The sequence below is a fragment of the Oryctolagus cuniculus genome, chromosome 11 (genome assembly GCF_964237555.1).
Source record: "Oryctolagus cuniculus chromosome 11, mOryCun1.1, whole genome shotgun sequence".
In the NCBI taxonomy this organism is placed as follows: Eukaryota; Metazoa; Chordata; class Mammalia; order Lagomorpha; family Leporidae; genus Oryctolagus; species Oryctolagus cuniculus.
In genome coordinates, this window is record NC_091442.1 from 8,722,115 (window position 1) to 8,743,905 (window position 21,791).

At 44.1% G+C, this 21,791-nt stretch overlaps 1 long non-coding RNA gene across 2 annotated transcripts in view; it reads right to left on the minus strand.

Moving 5' to 3' along the window:
- Positions 1 to 476: 476 nt before the first annotated feature.
- The window catches only part of LOC127487354 (uncharacterized), a 56,145-nt gene continuing 34,830 nt past the window's right edge, over positions 477 to 21,791 (minus strand). For both annotated transcript variants that reach the window (XR_011379827.1, XR_007914141.2), the window contains 2 exons: positions 8,821 to 9,028; positions 477 to 5,339 (listed from right to left, as the gene is read on the minus strand). This is a non-coding gene — a long non-coding RNA (uncharacterized lncRNA). The remainder of the gene's footprint in view (positions 5,340 to 8,820; positions 9,029 to 21,791) is intronic.

The window sequence follows — 21,791 nt, forward strand, 5'->3', positions numbered from 1 at the left end:
CGGGCTTGTGTCAGCTTGTTCTTAATCAGTTAGGTGACCTTGGTTAAATTACTCACACAACTGAGGCCTGAGTTTTATCAGCTGCAGTGAGGCTCACAATAGTTGCTCTCTCGCAGGGGAAGTACAAGGATCCAATGAGACCAGAGAAGGAAAGCTGATGGCACAAGGCCTGCCATGTAACCAGTGACCAGTAAGCGTCGGCTATTATTTACTGTTAAGTGCCCTATGCCTGCTTTGTCTTTTGATTTTTACTTTTTTAAGATAAAGACTTTATTAGCCTATCAGAGTTTCTCAACTTCAGCACTGTTGACATCTGAGGCCCCATAGTTTTTGTCGGGCTGGGCTGGGGGTGGGGGTGGGGGTGGGGGTGGGGGTGAGGCTCTCCTGGCATTGTAGAGCACTCTCAGCATCCCTGAGCTCTGCTTCCCAGATGCCAGAAGCAGCCCCATGTTTGTGACAAAAAATACCTCCAGAAACTTGAAAATGTCATTTAGCAGGAAAAATTACCTCTCACTAAGGACCACTGCTCTCTACTGATGGCATGGATGTCTTGATTGTGTGTGTGTGTGTGTGTGTGTGTGTGTGAGAAAGGCAGTGGAAAAAATTATCATAATATTTAAAATGTTACCATTGATGATGAAATCGCACTGAGGCTAAGAAATCTGCACCCCAAGAGAAGAAAGGCCTCAGGATGAGGAAGAGGAAGCAGCGCAGTGGTTGAAGATGGGGAACTGCAAGGCTCAACATTTGTACGGGAGAAAAAGGTGATCACAAGGTCCATGCAAGACACAGAAGGGAGCAGAGGTGTTGGCAGTGGGAGGGATGAACTGGAAAATCTTCCAGGGAAAAAAATGGCATAGCCTAGAGAAGACACAACATGTACAACCCCTGGAAGGAGTCAGCAGCCCCAGGAACCGAGAGGAAATGAGGTACAGATTCCGCGGAGTCCATGAGAGGGCACCACCCTTGAGAGAAAAATTGATGTGACATGAAGGGGTCGAGCCAAGGATAAGAAAGAGATCCAGGAAACCCTTGGAATAAGACCAAGGCTGATGCTGGGCTCAGACCCCAACAATTAACCTTTCAGGAGATGAACACAGCACACCATTCCTACAAAAAATCCACCTGTGTGTGTGGAGCCCACGTCGTGTAGAAAAGTTTACATTCTGAGTAGAAATGTTCATGGGCTCACAGTCTCCCTAGGGGAAAAAAAAGGTGGTGGTGGCAGGAACTTTTCACTTAAGTGCCAAGGGTGGTGACAGGAGTGTACTGAGCACTCCTGAGCCCCACCTGTATGTTGAGCTAAATCATTCACCTGTGTTCTCTCCTTTTGTCTCACAATTATCTGCAGAGGGAAGAATAATTATGACCCCCACTTCACACATGTGGAAACCAAGGGTTTAAGAAGTTAAATGTTAGTCTCAAGGTTGCACAGCTACTAAGTAAGGACTTAAAGCCCAGAGGTGGGTCTCAAGACACTCCCTCGGCCTCTGTGCTGTCTGTTCTTTCTTTTTTTTTTTTTATTTATTTTATTATTTTATTTTTTTTGACAGGCAGAGTGGACAGTGAGAGAGAGAGACAGAGAGAAAGGTCTTCCTTTGCCGTTGGTTCACCCTCCAATGGCCGCCACAGCCGGCGCGCTGCGACCGGCGCACCGCGCTGATCCGATGGCAGGAGCCAGGAGCCAGATGCTTTTCCTGGTCTCCCATGGGGTGCAGGGCCCAAGCACCTGGGCCATCCTCCACTGCACTCCCTGGCCACAGCAGAGGGCTGGCCTGGAAGAGGGGCAACCGGGACAGAATCCGGCGCCCCGACCGGGACTAGAACCCGGTGTGCCGGCGCCGCTAGGCAGAGGATTAGCCTAGTGAGCCGCGGCGCCGGCCTGTCTGTTCTTGCTTGAGGTGTCCACCATAAGGGAGGACTGCGGTGCCAAATCCACCTTGCAACGATGCACTCAGGCAGTGCTAAGCAGATTTAACACTTTGGACTCACAGGGCTCTACTCAACTAGGATTTACTTTTATCACATCATTATGTCACTTTGTACTTGTATGGTGCCTTCAGCATGTTAGCTGTGTCACCAAAGATAAGAGGGAATGAAGAAATATAGGGAAAAATTCCAAGCAGGGGCAAAGCGCTATGGTGTTTGGCATCATCAGCCCACCCTATAGTGATTTAAACCGATCCATGGAAGACTACTTACTGAACAACTACTGCATGCTGCACTCCATAACACACACTCCCATGGAAGTTATTTTCCTTACACTTATTTTTTTTAATCTTCTGAGATCAGCATCATTATCTTCGTTGCTCAAATGCACACAAACTAAAAGTAACTCAGCCATCCAAAACAAAACTCGAGCTGACCCCCAAGTAAAAGGTTTTCTCCATCAGATCAAAACAGTTCAATACAAGAATCCTGTACTCTCACATCGTTTCCTATCGCTAAATCTTTTGCCATGTGTGACCAATTAGCACAGTTGGCTAGAACATGGTGCTAATGAGGCCAAGGTCGGGGACTCAATTCCCTGTGGGCTGAAACTTGATGCTTCCTCCCCAGAATCACAGGCTATGGCCTGGACTACAGCTGGTCCCCTCCCAAGAGCGTGATATTGGTCATAAGCACAGTTGAGAAATCTTGCTAAATCACATTTCTTCCAACCATTCTTGGAGCAACTCTGAACACAGGCCATACTGATGGTGTGACTGCAAGTATAAATAAAAACCAACCATTGTTATTATTTGAATAAATTAATAATTTTTGCTTACATTCTATAAATTTTGGATGCAATCTTTGTGGCTTAACAAAGCTGTGACCTTTAGTTTAAAAATTTATTGAGAGTTGCTAAAATTTCAAGATACTGAATGGCGTATACAGTAATACCTTAGTTACTTAAATTCATCAGGAAATGAGTTATTTTGTATATGTAAATTATGTTCACATAATGGAGGTGTCTCCTCAGCACTAGGATATTCTTATATTAAAAATTTTGATGGAAGTCTTTCTAAATCCAATTCACATTCTCCTGCCTTCTCAAATAGAAGAGATGCAGCATGATTTATCCTAGATATCTACTATTAAAGTTGGAAATAAAGCTATGGATAAGATATTTCAAGTGAGAAAGTCAATGCTAACAACATGCCAGATTTAAGGTCAAAAGAATCATATAATAAAGAGGTAATGATTAAAAACATTTTCTAAAACATGCAATAATCATAAATGTATATGCACCAAATTATATAGCTTTTTGGGACATTTTGGGATATGCCAAGTAATTTCCAACCGAGGGCCTTTGTGGCTACAGTTTCTTCTGCCAAAAGCTCACGTCCTATAAGTTTATATATGATATCTTTTTTTTTCTTTTTTTATTTATTTATTTTTTGACAGGCAGAGTGGACAGTGAGAGAGAGAGACAGAGAGACAGAGAGAAAGGTCTTCCTTTTGCCGTTGGTTCACCCTCCAATGGCAGCCGCGGCCGGCGCACCGTGCTGATCCAATGGCAGGAGCCAGGTGCTTCTCCTGGTCTCCCATGGGGTGCAGGGCCCAAGTACTTGGGCCATCCTCCACTGCACTCCCTGGCCACAGCAAAGAGCTGGCCTGGAAGAGGGGCAACCGGGACAGAATCCGGCACCCTATATATGATATCTTATTGCATCCTCTACCCAAATATCAACCCTTTAGTGAGACCTGAACACTTAATGTAATTTGTCACCTCTAATAGTAAGATTTGGAGTTGTTCACTAGCTCACTAACTCTAGATAAGAGATTTTATTATCATGGGAAGAACTGAAGCTTTGAACCCATCTCCCTAAGGTTTATTAGGTTCCAAGTAGTGTTTACCAACCTCCTAATCTTCTACGCAAATTTGCTCTTTATTACCAGCCAAGATTTTGGGCCCAAAATTCCACAGAGAAATAAGCCCACAGGCTCTCCCTTGCCTTCTCTCCTTAAAGGCCAACCCTGATGTAGACCAGTAAGTTCTTACCACCATAAAGGTGAAAAGTCACAGAGAAATGCATGCAATGAAAAACATTGTTTCTGTATCCATTTCCTCCAACTGCTGCAGCAACTTGCCACAAATGTGATGACTACGTATATTCATTTTCTCACAGTTCTAGGACCAAAAGCCTGGAACAAAAGACCAAATCCTTCCAGAGGCCCTAGGTGATCCTGTGGCTTCTGGTGGCTGCTGGCAATCTTAAGGTTCGTAACCGCATAACTGCAGTCTCGGCCTCTATCTTAGCATTGTGTGTGTGTGTGTGTGTGTGTGTGTGTGTGTAATTCCCTCCATCTCTCTTTTTTAAAAAAAAAAAAAGATTTATTTTATTTACTTGAAAGACAGAGTTACAGAGAGAGGTAGAGACAGAGAGAGAGGTCTTCCATCTGCTGGTTTACTCCCCAGATGGCTGCAATGGTTGGAGCTGCGCTGATCCAAAGCCAGGAGTCAGGAGCCCCTTCCAGGTCTCCCACATAGGTGCAGGGGCCCAAGGACTTGGGCCATCTTCTACTGCTTTCCCAGGCCATAGCAGAGAGCTGGATCAGAAGAGGAGCAGCTGGGACTAGAACCAGCGCCCATATAGGATGCCGGCGCTTCAGGCCAGGGCTTTAACCCGCTGCGGCACAGCGCCGGTCCCCGATTTGTCTCTTAAAAGGATACTTGTGATGGCATTTAGGGCCTACCTGAGTAATCCCAGACCACATCCTTATCTCAACATCCTTAACTTCATCACGTTTTCAAACTCCTCCCCCTCCCTCAAATAAGATAAGGTTTACAGATTCCAAGTGTTAGGATCCAGTATCTTTGGGGCAACCATCCCAGCCTGCTCAGGTTTCCATAAAATACCACAGATTGTGCTGCTTAAGCAATAGATATGCATTTTCTGGAGGCTGGAAAATCAAAGATTAAGGTCCCAGCAAGAGTCAGCCTCTGGGGTGGACTCTCTTCCTACTTTGCTGATGGCCATCTTCTTGCTCTGTCCTCACACAGTAGAAAAAAGAGAACTCTAGGGTCTCTTCTTATCAAGGCATAAACCCTACCCGTCCAGGGCCCACCCTCATGACCTCACTTGACCTTTATCATGTCTCACAGGCCCTAACTCCAAACAGCTACGGGAGAGGGAAGCACCTCAACATACTAACCTTCCAGAAGCACAGTTCAGACCACAGTAGCTGCCGTCCAGCCCTCCACACTTTCTGAGTCCAGAGGCTTTCATGTCGTGTCATTTTCCTTTCACCTTTGCTGTGGTCTTCTAGGTGCTTCAATGGCAAGGGTCTCTTTTTCAAACAGCAGGCATCCTCAAGTCTATCTGTCAATCTACAGATAAAGGCCGTGTGGCATTCTGGGCAAGAGAAACAATGGAGGGGAGTAAACAAAGGACAAAACGAGGATTCTAGAAAAGTATTGAAAGAACAAATAATATTTTTAAAAACATTTTTTTAAACCTCTTGCTCTTCCCAGAAAAAAAAAAAATCCAGCCTCTATGCCACGGCCATACTGCGGCCTGGTCTGATCTAAGAGCCTCCTCTTTGGGACTGACCTTCACAGGAGGAATCCCTTTGATCCAATCCATTAAAATTATGGGGTGCGATGTCTTCATGGTAACGTTCCTGGGAATTATCTCCTGTGACTGCCTACGTTCATCCTACAATTCATTTATTCATTCATTCAGCAGAGTGTATAGCCTACCCACTCTGTGCAAATGCAAAGGATGCAGTGATGAGAGAACTCACACATGGCTCCGCCCCCATAAACCTACCATCTAGTGGGGAAATGGCTTTTCCTTTAAAAAAGTGTCAAATCCAAATATACAATTGCAGCTACAGTTGCTCTGAATGCACCCTCTCTAATGAGATCCTGTGGATATGAACCAAGCAGGAAGCTAAGAAAAGATTCCCATAGAGAGTGACGTTTGTGTACGGATCTGAAGAATGAAGAGGGTACAACAGGTAGAAGTGACAAAGCTAGAACACATGCAAAGACCTTAGAGCAAGAAAACACCAGAGAGAAGGAGGAAGAATGCCAGGGGCAATGCAAGAGGAAGCTAGAGAGAAGAGGGGAAGCCAGATCATCCTATGCTATGTGGATCATTTTAAAGACCTTGGTTTGATTGCTTAATAATTTTTAAGAGTGCCGGGGAGACATGGAAGATTTTGCACAGGGGATCTGGCATGATCAGATTTGTGTTTTGCCAAGATGACTCCTTGGAGAGTGATTTGGAAGGGAGCCAACAGTGCAACTGGTGACCAGCTGGAGATTCTGAGTCTAAGAGGACAACAATGGTGGCTTGGACCCAAGAAGTGGTGGGGGTGAGAGACTGGAAGAATAAGTGAACGTAGGACACATCTAAAAGATCACAGTCCCAGGACACCATGAATTAGGTGCAGGGCGGGAAGAGGCAGGCATGAAGGAAGAGTCCTAGGTGTGTCAGTCATTGAGGGAGAACACTGAATGAACACCAGGTTGGGACATGGGCAGGGGAGCTGTATGTGAGGTTGACCTTGGCCATGCTGAGTGTGAAGACGTCTCCGGGTTTCCCAGAGCTGATGTCAAGGCGATTTAATGAGAGTTTATCACTCCAAGGAGCTCACAGGAAAGGTCTAGTCTAGGGACATAAAGATGTGAGCTGTTCGGGGTTAGGGGTTCGTGAAACTGTAAGTAGAGGAAGATTCTGGAGCTTACACAATTTGGAAACCCTAATTAGAAACAAACATAAGAATATAAAATAAGGTACAGAAGTGTATATTTATTTAGAAGGAATTTTTTTAAATCACAACAAATCATAAATTCTAAAAACTGAAAATACCACTGGCATCACAAGGTCCAGAAAACATAACAGCTCTTATCTTTTTTAAATGTTTTATTTTGGGGAGGCCAGGGCTGTGGCATAGTAGGGTAAGCCTCCACCTGCAGTGCCGATTCGATTCCTGGCTGCTCCTCTTCCAATCCAGCTCTATGCTATGGCCTGGGAAAGCAGTATAGGATGGTCCAAGTGCTTGAACCCCTACACCTCTTTAAAAGGAGATTATTTTTGTTTATTTGAAAGGCAGAGTTACAGAGACAAGAGGAAGAGACAGAGAGAAACATTCACTGGTTCAATCCCCAAATGGCCACAATAGCTAGGACTGTGTCAGGCCAAAGTCAGGAGCCCGAAGCTTCTGCCAGGTCTCCCATGTGGGTGTAGGGGTCCAAGCACTTGGACCATCTTAAGCTGCTTTCCCAGGCACATTAGCAGGGAGTCAGATCAGTAGTGGAGCAGCCAGGACTTGAATCAGTGCCCCTGTTTGTGATGCTAATGCTACAAGGATGTTTAACCTGCTATACTACAACGCTGGCCCCCATAACAGCTCTTATTAATCTTTTCAATTAACTGCCTGAAGTGTTTCTATAATATATGTCTTTTCCATATTTTAGGTTGTCTACAATTTGGTAACCTGATTTTTAAAGTATTTTCCATAAAAAATAGTAATATAATTTAAGCTTTCCTTTTACATGGTTAATTGCTCATTGAAATTGGCTTCATATTTTTATAAATAGGCTCCATGAAACTTGTAACTTCATATTAGATAGATGTATCTGGCTTCACAATGCAACTATAGGTTCATGCCTTACAATTCAGCAATTCTGATAAACTTTGTTTGACATCATTTTTTTAAAAAATGCCCAGTGCCTTTATTTGTATACACTGCACTATCAAGTGCATTTCAGGCAGGAAAGAAATCCTGTCTTGCCTTGGCTTCATGAGAAATTAATCCTCCACTTCAGTTCACACATTTGGTTATTAGAAAACTTCTACACAGACTACCTTGTATTTCCTTCACTGCCCACTCACATTGAACACCTGGAAAACACAAATATCCTCTGAGGACCCCCGGGCTTCACCTTTGTATTATTTTGCTGAGAAAGATGGGAAAGTGGGGCTTAGGAATATTCTGGGAGCCATTCCTCCACCAGTACAATGAGCAGTGTCTTATCTAACACAAAGAGAACTATAGCCACATGTGAATATTCCACTAAACACAAATGAAGTCTCAGGTCTTCCCCAGAATCAAATCCAAAAACTCCCAGTAGCCACCTACATCTGCAAATTGAACAAAAGTGCACGACCGTGTGACTACATTGCTAGGACACATCCCACGGTCTTAGAAGAGCTGGTGCGAGGGAGCCTTGTTAGCTTCCCAGAGAAGTCCTCTCCCATCCTGGGTTTGTCGGAGATGTCTCTAGAGCTTCCTCCCTCAGATGCTAGTGAAACCAGAGGCTGTGGGGCCGGCCTGCACACTGCAGGGTGTTGAGCAGCACCCGTGGCCTCTGCCCACCAAATAATACTCCCATACCCATCCTGGTGCTGATCATCAAATTATCTCCAGACTTTGCCAGATGTCCCCTCAGGGACAATATCACCACCGGCTGAAAACAACTGCTCTAGAAACAGAGTTCAGAGAGGGAAGAATTCATTTATTTAGTCAAGTTTTTTTTTTTTTTTTTTTTTGAATACCTGCTATTTTTAAACACCTGTGTAAGGTCACGTCCCGCAAGGCCACAGGACAGCCGCAAAGGCAGACGTCAATCACAGAATTCAGTAGAGTGCATTTAACATTATGACGAAGCTGGCACTTGGCTTCATACTGTGGAACCCCAAGTTAAACATCCTTCCTACTTCACGAGGCCACTGGGGGTGGGGATCAAAATAGTAAGAATTACACAAGATGGGACTACTCTGAATCTACTTCACCAAAGCACTTCCTTGTGTTGCCTCAGTACAAGCTGAACATGTATGGGGAAGTGCAGGAAATACTGCAATTAGCCATGCAGCCATTACTTACAAGTGTTGGCCAGGAAAGACCGAGAAAGTGTGTTAATCACGAGGAGGAAGAAGAATCCACCTCCTTCTCTTTCGACTCTGGTTCCGATGTTCCTGACCCCACGCCAGCCGCACTTCCACTCGAAGTCTGCAGATGGAAAGACTGACTCACTCCTAGGAGAGGCAGGCAATTTTATTCACAGAAGATTGGCCACAGGGGTCTATCCCAGCTAAATGCAGGGGGAAGAAAAAAGCTTGAATCAGTAACAATTTACCTTGTGAACGGCACGGTGTATGCTCTTAAAAAAAGAAAGAAATACCTAATTTGACACAAATCATTCCTCTAGAACACTTGAGATAACCTGGTATTGTTCTTACCCTATTGCGTTTTCCCCCACAATCAATTATTAAACCTATTGACAGCAAAATGGAAGAACTCGAGCGTTCATTGACGATCAGGGCCTATTTCTCCACGTGTCGTCGCAACTATCAAATGTATTTGTTCACCAAAAGCCTGGGAACAGACAATGAGTCCCTGTGCTGAGCTGTTTGCATTTCTGTGAAGTTAGTAATTGGAGAGGGAATGTTGCTAATTCCCATTTCCCCACTTGGAAGCTACTGCACGGTCCTCTGTCAAATTGAATACCGTGTACGAGCGCGCAGCAGAGAGGAGTTGACCTGCCCTCCGCGCTCCGGTGACTGTGTTCCATCGCAGGGGCCCTGGAAAGCATTCCCTTTCACCTTCTTCTTCATCCTCACTCTGGACGTTGCTGATCTTACCAAATTCTGCCATTCAGAACTACCGGAGAGGCCCTTCCCGAGATGAACAGTCCATGATTACAATTTCCACTTGTGGAGTGCTTGATCATCACACATTCACGTTGATACAGGTGTGGTTTTAGAGCAGTGAGTCCCCCAACATTTATTAGGAAAATAGCAAATGCCAGTATGGAGAACCCACGATTTCAGGTTATTCCGGGGAGGCGGGAGAGGGGATCAAATTTATTTAAATTTTTAAAATTCAGGAAAATAATAATATATGTGTCTTATGGATACAGCAAAAATCAATGAAAGGGTTGTGGATTGGGTGGTACTTCTAACATCCTAGCTAACAGCTTGGACTTTGGTGCCAGAACAGGCCCAGTGGAGCTCTGGCCTCTCATCGACCAGAGCTCTGCCAGCATTGGCCAAATTCCCGGTCTCTAATCCACAGAATCTCATCCGTGAATGAGGTCGACCACGGCAATAGTATTGTGATGAGGGTTAAGGCAGATCACCCATGTACTGTCCAAGGCTCTGCTGATATAAAAGTTTAAGGCAAAAGTTATTCATTCTCTGTGCAATATCCCTGTATACACACACACATCCACATACGCAAGCAAGCACATGTAGACACACTGTCATTTCACTAAACAAAGAGGCCAATTTATAAAATAATTAAATTCACAGTTTTTTTTTATCCATAAGTTGATCAGATATTAATTGGGAAACAATTGTGAGTCAATTCAATCCAAAGCGTCTATATCATTAGCTAGTTAACTGATTCCCTGTCAACTAAGTAAGGTAAATGACTAATTAGTTACTTAGTGTGAGACTTGTTTCTCTGGTCCTTTTGTCCAGGGATTAAAACCTAACCTCACACTACTGACCTTCTGGTCCAGCTCACCCTCTGTGGAGAGCTGCCCTGTGTACTGCAGGGTGGCCCTGAGCTGCAACTACCACAATGAACTGCCGGGAGAGAATCACTACTCTATCCAAGGTACCAAAGGCAGCAGTAAGTTAGGTGATTTTTCCAATTTTGCAAGTGTAAACTCAGGTTGAGAGAAGTCTGTTACACGCAGAGACATGAAGTGAGCACATAGAGACGGAGCCTGAGTTACCTGATAGCCAGCACCAGCATTGCCAGCTGAAGGGCTTTCCTTGGTTCCACCCTATTGACTAAGAGCTCAGCTTCATGGGGCAGGGATAAGAACACAAAACTTAACTCCCCCTTGCTTGAACCTATGCAACTCACTTAACTGTGACGCCTCCCTTCCCTTGTCTGCAAAGTGGAATGACAACAGAACTGGCACCAGGGGTCAGGAGGAGGAGGAGGAGCTGAGGGAATACTGGTGAAGCACCTGACTCCGTGTCTGACACACAGGAAGTACCCATGCATCTTGAAGTCACTCTTGTCCAAAATTAGGTAAAAGTCAAAAGTGCTCTATTCAGTCACCTTTAAATCCCAGCGTCATGAGTGTGATGCCTTCAAGGAGGGCCCTAAGAAGATTTTATACTTCTGATTCAAATTATGCCCACCTGGTTAATCAAAAAATTCTGGCTCCCTCACACATAAATGTGACCATGGATAACTAACAGAGAATGTTCTGGTGGGAAAATTAGGAAGAGCAAGGGTCTGGGATCAGGAGAGAAATGAATCCCATGAAGATTAGAAGTAGTTGCCCCAGGGCACATGACCTAAGGTGCTCCAAGGGTAAATCACAGTCTTGGCAGAGTTGGTTCACGGTCATGTGGGGGGCAAGTAGCTTCTTGGAATAGCATCAATGACCTCTGAAATGACAGCCAAATCTTTAGTTTTGAAAATTATTAATCTTTACATGAAATCCCCTGTCAGTGGCAGAGGGAATACTAGTATTATTTAATTTCATTCAAATTACACTACAAAAAACAATTAAGGTGAATAATTATGAAAGTAAGGTCAACTCAATTTTCTATAATAATGTTTTTTGTTACTAGGCTCATTATTGCTAATTCCCTTCGTAATCTTTGCCATCTAACCTCATTTGTTTCATTTATAAGTGGCGAGAAATGCACATCGTAAAACAGCAATGAAATCAAGACAGCAGCATGTCACTTGGGCGATCTCTGGAGAAAGTAATTATTGTCTCTAGTTAACCTTGGAGAGAGACACTCGCCGGCATATTCCCATCATAGGTGTTACATTTGTCAATGTGAAATTCTCCTTTTTTTTTGAGTTTGTAGTCACACATCCTGGCTGGAGAGGGTGAAGGCTTTGAGTAAACTAGAGATTTGGAAAGTGTTGATCAGAACACTTGTCAACCAAACAGAAAAGCACTCAGGGAAGTTTTGAATGGGAATTTAGTGCAACCCAAACACACACATACACACACACAGAGGCACGCAAAATCATCAAAACCTTCAAAACCATCTTGATTATGCAATTTAGAAAAGAAAAAAAATATTTTTTCGGGTTCATTAACAAGAGACTCAAAATATTTGAGATCCTCAGGACTTAATTTGCCACCATTCCTAAACTTTGAACCTGTACTATTTGAGTCCATGAAGAATCTCAAAAACGTTACTAACAAAGGCATGATCTAATCTCCTAGCTTAGACATAGCAATTCTACTTGTAGAAATTTCACGTAGTGTGGGCAAAGCTTTGTGTGATTGATGTCCTTGCCATATTGGTGTTGAATGACTGAGGCTATCCCATCACTCTTGGGCTCTTGGACCCTTTGATACATCAATTTAACAAATACACAAGGAAAGTATGATTACCAATTATGATAAGTGGAGGAACAGAGAAAAATGGAGGACTGTAGGAGATAGAATCCCACCCATGTTCCCTTGGCCCACCTGTGGTGTCACCTATAGCCACGACAGCCAGTCTTCCCTCATACCAACAGCTTCCTAGCCCCAGCACCTGCATCTCCCTCTCACAGGGCATTCTCTGGAGTATGCCACGTCATGCTCAGTATATGGGAGCAGAGACTGGAAATGTCAAACCATCAGCACCCACCAGAGTGACTGTCTACCTGCAAAGGGTGAGAACAGGTAGAAAACCACCCTAGCTTCCTGGCTCTTCATGGGACCACTCTAAGGAAGGTTTATACAGTCTCCCCAACAACATAAGGCTGGGATGCCCACAGAGGTAAATCTCTCATTAATATCATCTCGTCTGACTCTCTTGTCCTACATTTTTGATTTGTAGGGTTGCCTCCCCAGCAAACTATTCAAGTCTGCCTTTGTGGAACTATGCTAGGATCAGGATTTATGTGAAGAAGTAAAAGTCAACCCGGCTCCTGAAGGAAGAGAGGGAGCCCACCCTGTGAGCAATTGGAGGAAAGCACTTTACAGCATGGCCCAAGGCCCTGGGGTGGGAGGTAGTGGCCATAACACTGGAGAGTACGAAAGATGCCAGTGTGGTGAGAGCCCAATGAAAAGCTGAAGACAGAGCTGAGACCAAGGTAGGGGCCAGAGCAGGTGAGCCAGGTGAACCTCAGTAAGGAGTTGTGTTCTAATGTACCTCTACTTCACAAATGAAGAAACTAAAGATTACAAAGGCTGTAGCACATAGTCACATGGCTAATAAATCAGCAAAGGCTCTACAAATACCATACTTTAAAGAAAATTTTTTCATCTATGTACCAGAGAGAGAGAGAGAGAGAGGCAGAGAGTGAGGGAGAGAGTGCATGATCCTATTTACTGATTCATTCCTCAAATGGCTACAAGGATTGGGGCTGGGCTGGAACCAAGCTGGGAACAAGGAACACAATTCAGGTCTCCCATGTGGGCAACAGAGGTCAATTACTTGAATCATAACCACTGCCTTCTAGGGGCTACATTAGCAGGAAGATGGAGTAAGGAATCGTAGTTGGGACTTGAACCCAAGTACTCATGTGTGGCCATGGAAGCAGCCATCCTAACCACTAGATCAAGTGCTTTTTCCTGTTTTTAGCCACTCTTATGCCAAACCTGATATTAACACAGCTTCAACTCTGTTTCTCTCCTGATTTATACCAGCTGGCTACTGACGTCTCGTCACACTTTCCTGACAATGGTCTCTGCTTACTCCCACCACCAATATGAAAGATCATGAACTTCACTCCCATATCAACTGGAAGAGCAGAGCACCTGCATCCTAACCCATTTCTGGCACATCCTTTTGCAAACACCAAGACATATGGTCTTCATAAATTTTCAGAGACATATTAACGCTCACCTCCATAATGCCTTAATTGTACAGAAACCATTAGACAAGAATGTTAAGGTGACAAAAGGACCCATGCAAATGGTAAAGAAAGAGAGCAAGAAACCTAAATTAAAAGGGGTGAAGGGTCCAAGACAGTCTTTCATGGGGGAAAAGATTCATGGGGATTTGCTGTCTTCACAAGAATGGACTGCCTCATAAATTATCTCAATATGATGCCACTAAGTCAAGAGGAACTTTTTTAAAGTAGGAATTCACAAAAGGTTAAATTAAAACGAAGGCTCAACAATTATTTTTGTCCTTCTGCCTAGCGGGGCTTCTGCTAATGTTTGTGTACAGAAGTGATAACGGCGGGATACTTCAAAGCCTTTTCAGGGAAAATCATATCATTGGTGAGAAAGGATTTGATTTTGTAAAAAAGCTTACATTGTAAGTGATATTGAAAATAAAGAGACAAGATTGCATGAGCTAAGTGCTTTATTTTTGTTAGTGCTGGTGGGGTTCCACTGATCCTCATTGTGCCCATAATTGGAGTTTTAAAAGTGGGAATGGAGAAGTGTGTTTTCCTTCGTGGGAGGGATGGACTTCCTGGCCCACCAGGGGAGGGCCATGCACTGTAAATTTGTGTCTGGGAAACAAGAGACATTTGCTCAAAGGGCTTCTGATTCTCCCAGCAAGGCCACAGCATTTGATCAGGGACCACTCTGTGCATAACATATTGAGTTTTCCCTCATGTCTTTCTTCCTTCACTCCCTTTAGGCAGTTTGGTTAACTTTACAGAGAGGGAGAAGTTTAATAAACTGGAGTAAGATAGCCACCTCTGCCCCAGTAGAGGGTAAGCATCGTAGCTGCAGAGGGTATTCCCTACATATTTCCTGTCCTCAATACTTGGCCCAAGGCCCAGTCCATATCCAAGGTGCTTTTGATGCAAATAACATAAAACCTTACATAATTCAAAATATGGAAAATTATTTTATCATGCAGCTAGGAGTCTAGACTTGGGACTGCTCTTGGAATTGTTAGTCTCCTCTACATCATTCAGGAATCCATGCCTTATTAATATTTCTCTTGCCTGGGCTAGGGCTATGAGGTAGCATACCTTAAGGTCTCCTAATTGTATTTCTTTTTAATGAAAAGAAAAGCTTTCCTGGATTTCACTTCACATTTCCTTGCCTGAATGTTGCTTATGTTCATGCCTTAAATCAATAGAAAAGGGAATGGGACCAAGACAATTGGCTTGGACAATCAAGGCCAACCCCCAAATTTAGAGCTGGAGCAGCCATCTCTAAGACACTCAGCCACTTAGAACAAAGTCAGTGGCTCCAAGAGGAAAAAGAAATGGAAGGTGGGAGTAAAAGTTGGCCATCAATGGCTAAAATAAAAATTTCTGTAAAGGCTTATTGGAGCTTCGACGGGAGGGATGAAGACCAGAGAAAATCCAACAGTGAAACCAAGAAACAGGGAGAATGGAACTCTTGAAAATACAGTTTAGACTCTGGATCCAGGCAAAGTTGGATGTGCTAAGTGCTTAATTCTGAGTTTTTTGGCCAAATAACCAATGCAGGCCTGTTCTCCCTTAGGTAAGTTTGAATTGGGATTCATGTCTAGACTACCCTTCACCCCTACTATGCTGTGAGCTTCCTAAACTCTGAGCCTCTGAAACATTCATCTCATCATTTCTGCACTCCCCAGTGCCCAGTAGACTTTCCCAACCTGTGAGAACTCTTTGTAGCATAAAAACTATCAAGACCTTCACACAATAGTGATTTTGCTTTTAAATACCTGATGAGTGAGAAAATGCAAAACAATAGGTCACATGAAACTAGGGACTCTTTAGTTAAATGAATTTGTATTTTATGATTCATGAAGGGCCCCACCAACTTTTTTAAAGTCATATATATCGTGCCAACACATCACCTAGTTAGCTTAGACAATTTGTGCCACATGTGAATTTGTGGTTTCTGAATACAATAACCACAGAATGGGACCCACACACCACAACCTGGAAAATCCCGAGAAAGTGGATGGTAAATTAATGTTTATTAATCTTACAGAATGAATACACAATGACTGACCCTTGAAACATATTTTTCAATTGTAACAGGCATCATCCAAGGAGGATGTTGAAAACTCAAATTCCACAGATAATTATTTTATTTTTTTAAAATATTTTATTTATTTTATTTGAGAGTTGGAGTTATAGACAGTGAGAGGGAGAGACAGAGAGAAAGGTCTTCCTTCCATTGGTTCACTCCCCAAATGGCCACAATGGCTGGAACTGCGCTGATCCGAAGCCAGGAGCCAGGTGCTTCTTCCGGGTCTCCCACGTGGGTGCAAGGGGCCCAAGGACTTGGGCCATCCTCCACTGCTTTCCCAGGCCATAGCAGAGAGCTGGACTGCAAGAGGGGCAGCCAGGACTAAAACCGGCACCCACATGGGATGCCGGTGCCACAGGTGGGGGATTAACCTACTGCGCCATGGCGCCAGCCCCCACAGATGATTATTTTAAGAAATTTCAAAGCTATACATCTATTGGTGGGAGATAACCTCTTAAATTTTTCATAATTCTCACCAATCTCTGGTGTTGCCAATGGCAAGAAGCACTCATTTCCGTATCTTGCAGTCCTTGTAGGCATTTGGATTTGTGACTCCCTGGTGTGGAAGACATCTGTAGTTTTCCTACTAATTACCCATTTTTCCCTTCTTATCTAACTTATTGAGCACTGTGAGAAGACAGAAATGTCAGTTTCCTAGACTATACTGCAACTAGCCCTGGCCAAATGACATGTTACTTATACTTCTTTCATAGACCCTTCAACTCACTTCCCAGAGCATAACAAATCCACAAGAATGCATTATAGAAAAGAGAAAAAAACGAAGCCACCCACATACTTTCTATTTCATAAAGGTACTAGTATGAGCATGGATAAAAATGACAAACACCAATACCCTAAAAACATAAAAATGAGCCATGCCTCAACCATTTCATCAAAGACGCCAGATACATCTTTTCAAGGCTCCCTTGTGATGCTGGAGGGACTAATAGGAAACTTTGCATATGAAGTAGAGGATGCAGAACTGACAGAACGTCATTCTGCCCCAGTACTTACAGACAGGTTTTAGGAACAATTTGTATAGAGGGAGAGTTCTCCTCATCTCTATCATTGATGGCAACATCAAATCCCAGTGACTTAGAATAGCAAGGAGGGTGGTTGGTCAGGCATAACAGTCTCACAACTATCCCATATCAGGGTGCCTGGGCTTCACTCTCAGCTCCACTCCTAATTCTAGTTTCCTGCTAATGTGCACCCTGGGAGGCAGCAAGTGATGGCTCAAGTATTTGGGCCCCTGACACCAATGTGGAGGAGCTGCATTGAGGTCCTTGCTCCTGGCTTCAGTTTTCCCCAGCCCTATCCATTGTGGGCATTTGGGGAGTGAACCCATAGATAGGACTCCTCTCTCTCCCTCCCCTAACTTCTCCTTCTCTGCCTTTCAGATCAATTAAATAAATAAATATTTTTTAAAAGGCAACCACAGGATATGTTTTCTCTTGGGCCCCTGTGCACTGACTGTGGCACCTGCGCCCATGCTATAGGTCCTCGGAGCAGGAGGAGGTGAGCACACATGTGGATCCCAGGGCTGGGAGGAAGGACAGCAGTACCTAACAGAGCTCTTCTCACACCCCTGGCAGAGGGCAAGCCCAACTGCACAGGAACTTTTCAATGTCTACATTGTAGTATCTGCTAACATCTCATTGGTCAAAATCAAGTCATATGATCAACCCCATAGCCAAAAAAAAAAAGGGTCAGTACATTTAGCCTGTGTCAGAGGAACTGAAGGCCAAGGGCAGGATACCTAGAGAGGCCTAAATACCTCAGACCAGCTATTCAATGAATCACATCCATCACATTTAAACTGAAAGCAAGGACCCTAAGCTGCCTTTTCTTAATGCTTTGCTGCCACAGCCAAGCACACAGTAGGTTCTTTATAAGGGTGTGATCAACATTCTGAATTCCAAAGATGCAATGAACCTTGTAACCCAGTCCATTTCAGAGTCAGGGATTGCTGGTAAAATGCGAGCATGCATGAAATATATCCTCCAGAAAGGTAATGGCACACGTGCTAGACTCTAAATCAGCCATCAATGGGCAACTATCACAGCACCGTCAACGGGTTATCCAAACGATGGCTTTGAAGGATGCCTCTGCCTTGCCAGAATTATGATTTCTTATTCATCGTGTGGATTTTCAAGCAGAACGTTGTACTTAGTATTCAAATTAATGACACCAATGTATTTGCCTGGATTTTTTTTTTTCAAAAAAGAGAGAACCATTTTGCACAATATCTGCAATAGTTACATTTCTATGATAAACTTACTTGGTAAAAGCTTTCTCGATTTTATCATTTAGACAAGTAGAAATCAGTAAATCAAACTTGAAAGCCAGAGTGGTGGGAGGTGGGGAGAAAGGCTTGGAAACCAGGGTGTGAGACAAGCCCCTGGTTCAGTGAGGACAGAGGCAGGAGATGCGAGACAGGAAGACATCAGACCCATATGGAGGGGCACGAGAATGTTTCGGAAGCCTCCAGTCAGCAACCTGTTAGCTTTCAGTTTCCTGGTTGGAGTCATTAAAAACTTGTCTAGGCTGAGAACAATTTGGCGGAGTGAGGAAGAACTTTGAAAACAGTCTAGATTTCAATTCCTCATTTCCCAACTGTGCATCACAGGAAAAACTGGCTCATGTTTTCTGGGCCTTACTTCCATCGCCTGCACAATGGAGTAAAAAGTGAGGGGGCGTGACTAGGATCCTACCTCCTAAGTTTGCTGAGATTTTAAAAAACTACACGTCATTCATTCCAAATGCCCACCCATGGGATCATGCTGGTCTCTGAAAACGTTTTTATGTGTCTACCATAGGAGGGAAAGAATAAACGCTCCGTTATGGGGTGAATTATGTCTGCCAGGAAGACATGTTGAAGTTCTAACCATGGTGTCTATGAATATGATGTGAGGAATATCTACAAATGAGGTCCTTGCAGATGTAATCAAGATAGGATGAGATCATAGCGCAGCTCCTCCTCCAGGCTATTCGTAACAGAAAAATGGAAAGACACCGTAGAGAATGTGCATGCTCCCTGCGCCCAGTTTTCCTTCTTATTGACTTCTTACAATAGTGTGTGCCATGGGTTACAGTGAGTGAACTAATGCTGATATCTTATCATAAACTAAAATCTATACTTTTTTTCCATTTCCTGTGCTTTTTGCCCAACATCTCCCTTGTCTTCCGGGATCCCCAGAAGACATTTAGCTGGAATCCCTAGGATCTTGCTGTCTGTGAGCGTCCCTCAGTCCTTCACTGGTTTTGTTTATGTTGTCAACTCTGAAGTGTGTTGGGTCAGCTGCTTTGTAGACTGCCCTTCTATTGGTTCTCTCTCCCTGCCTTTTCTTTCTTTTTTGTTTTAGTTAAAATTCAAAAGACATAAAGTCGATAATTTCAAAGTGTACAAGTTCGGGGCATTTGGAACATTCACAGTGCTGTGCTCTCATCACTGCTATCTAGTTGCAAACATTCTCATCGCCCAGAAAGGGAACCCATACCCTCTAGGAAGTCACTTCTAGGGCTAGCACTGTAGTGCAGAGGGTTAAAACCCTGGCCTGCAGCGCCAGCATCCCATATGGGCACTGGTTCAAGTCCCAGCTGCTCCACTTCTAATCCAGCTCCCTGCTAATGCCCCTGGGAAAGCAGTAGAAGGTGGCCCAAGTCCTTGGGCCCCTGCACCCATGTGGGAGACCTGGAAGAAGCTCCTGGCTTCTGGCTTCTGATCAGCTCAGCTCTGGCCACTGTGGCCATTTGGGGAGTGAATCAGCAGTTGGAAGACCTCGCTTTCTCTGTTAAAAAAAAAAAAAAAAAAAAATGTCCGGCTCCGCGGCTCACTAGGCTAATCCTCCACCTTGCGGCACCGGCACACCGGGGTTCTAGTCCCGGTCGGGATGCCAGATTCTGTCCTGGTTGCCCCTCTTCCAGGCCAGCTCTCTGCTGCGGCCAGGGAGTGCAGTGGAGGATGGCCCAAGTGCTTGGGCCCTGCACCCCATGGGAGACCAGGAAAGTACCTGGCTCCTGCCATTGGATCAGCGCAGTGTGCTGGCTGCAGTGCACCGACCGCGGCGGCCATTAGAGGGTGAACCAACAGCAAAGGAAGACCTTTCTCTCTGTCTCTCTCTCTCACTGTCCACTCTGCCTGTAAAAAAAAAAAAAAAAAAAAAAAAAAGTCACTCCTCATCCCCCTCTCCAGTTAGCTGTTGGCAACCACTAATCTACTTTCTGTCTCTATGGGTTGTTTTTTTTTTTTTTTTTTTTTTTTACAGGCAGAGTGGACAGTGAGAGAGAGAGACAGAGAGAAAGGTCTTCCTTTGCCGTTGGTTCACCCTCCAATGACCGCCATGGCTGGCGCGCTGTACCGGCACACCACGCTGATCCGAAGGCAGGAGCCAGGTACTTCTCCTGGTCTCCCATGGGGTGCAGGTCCCAAGCACTTGGGCCATCCTCCACTGCCTTCCCTGGCCACAGCAGAGAGCTGGCCTGGAAGAGGGGCAACCGGGACAGAATCCGCCGCCCCAAAATCTGTGGGTTTGCCTATTGTGGACATTTCCTATAAATGGAATCATCCTTTATGTGACTTGTTATGTATGACTTATTTCACTTAACATAATGGTTTCTGAATTTAACCAAATTGTAGCGTGTACCAGAACACCATCCTTTCACAGGTGAATAATACTCCATCATACAGACATCACACAGTGTGCTTATCCGAATAGCTCCAGCTCCTGGCTGCTGTGAGTAGTGCTGCTCAGAACATCTGTTACAAGGCTGTGAGTCTCTACTTTTGTTCTTTCAGGCATCTCCCTCCAGAGCCTTATTCCTCTGACAAAATACTCCCTGTGTGTCCCTGGACAGTGAGAACAGAAAAGTAAATTTACGTAGCATCTTGTTAGATTGATTTTCTCCTGGAAAGACCCTTCACCACAACTCAAACTGTTGCTTTATTAATTTTTTAACATTGATCATCATTTCTGACTTAGTTAAATCCCAATGAAAACTCAACAACCAATTCATCGTTTTGAAAACACCTTTCAGCTGTCTGGTTTTATCTTGGTTTTTGAAGCCTAAATTTCCAAGCAAGTTGAGTTCCTAGTTCAGATAGAGTGGGCATTTAAGAGGCTGTAACTAGAGACATATCCCTTCTCCATTCATTTTCTCTCTCCTGAAGTTGTCATTCTCTCCTACCACGCAACACTGTGGCTTTATGTTTTCATACAAGGCTGGGATCAGCTAGGACATTTCTCTCTCGTTTTTACTGAAGGGTTCTACTTGTAAACTCTTCTCTTTCTTCCCCTCTGACAGACACAATCATATGCAGAAGGAAATACTCCCTCCTGGGCCCCCACATGCATAGCACACACCTAGGGCCAACTGCTCTTTCTTGGGTTTGGTAGAGGTCTTTTTGTACACTAATGTGTGACTCTATGATTCTTCTAGAAATGTGCAAAACAACTTTTTAGTTACCTTTGAATTCACTGCTATGGGTGTTTAGGTGACTGTAAAAGAGAGAAAATTAAAATAATCAGTGAAGGTAGTTTGCTGCCTTGTCAGTGTCATCAGCACTTAATTTACTCATTCCCTGGAGCAACTGACTTAGCTTCACGCTCCCTCCTACTATAAGGCAGATGCAGTTACCTTTAAATCTTCCTGCCGGATGCTGGGGTGGCTTAATTGTAGGAAGATTTTTACCTGTTCATTTAATTAAAGAAAGAAAAGCTTGACTCTTACAACAAATATCTCATATTTACAAATTCTTCTATCATTATCTTAAACCTGACTCCAAATGGTAAGAATGGAAAGCGGAGCAGATGCTAAGGGGGCTCCATCCACAGCCCTAGGCAAGCACTTGTGCCTGTGTATGTGTGCAGGACAGATCCCAAACACAAGCACCTGGGACTCCTTGCAAGAGGGTCTCTTCAGGCTACCAGAGAATGTTTTGATT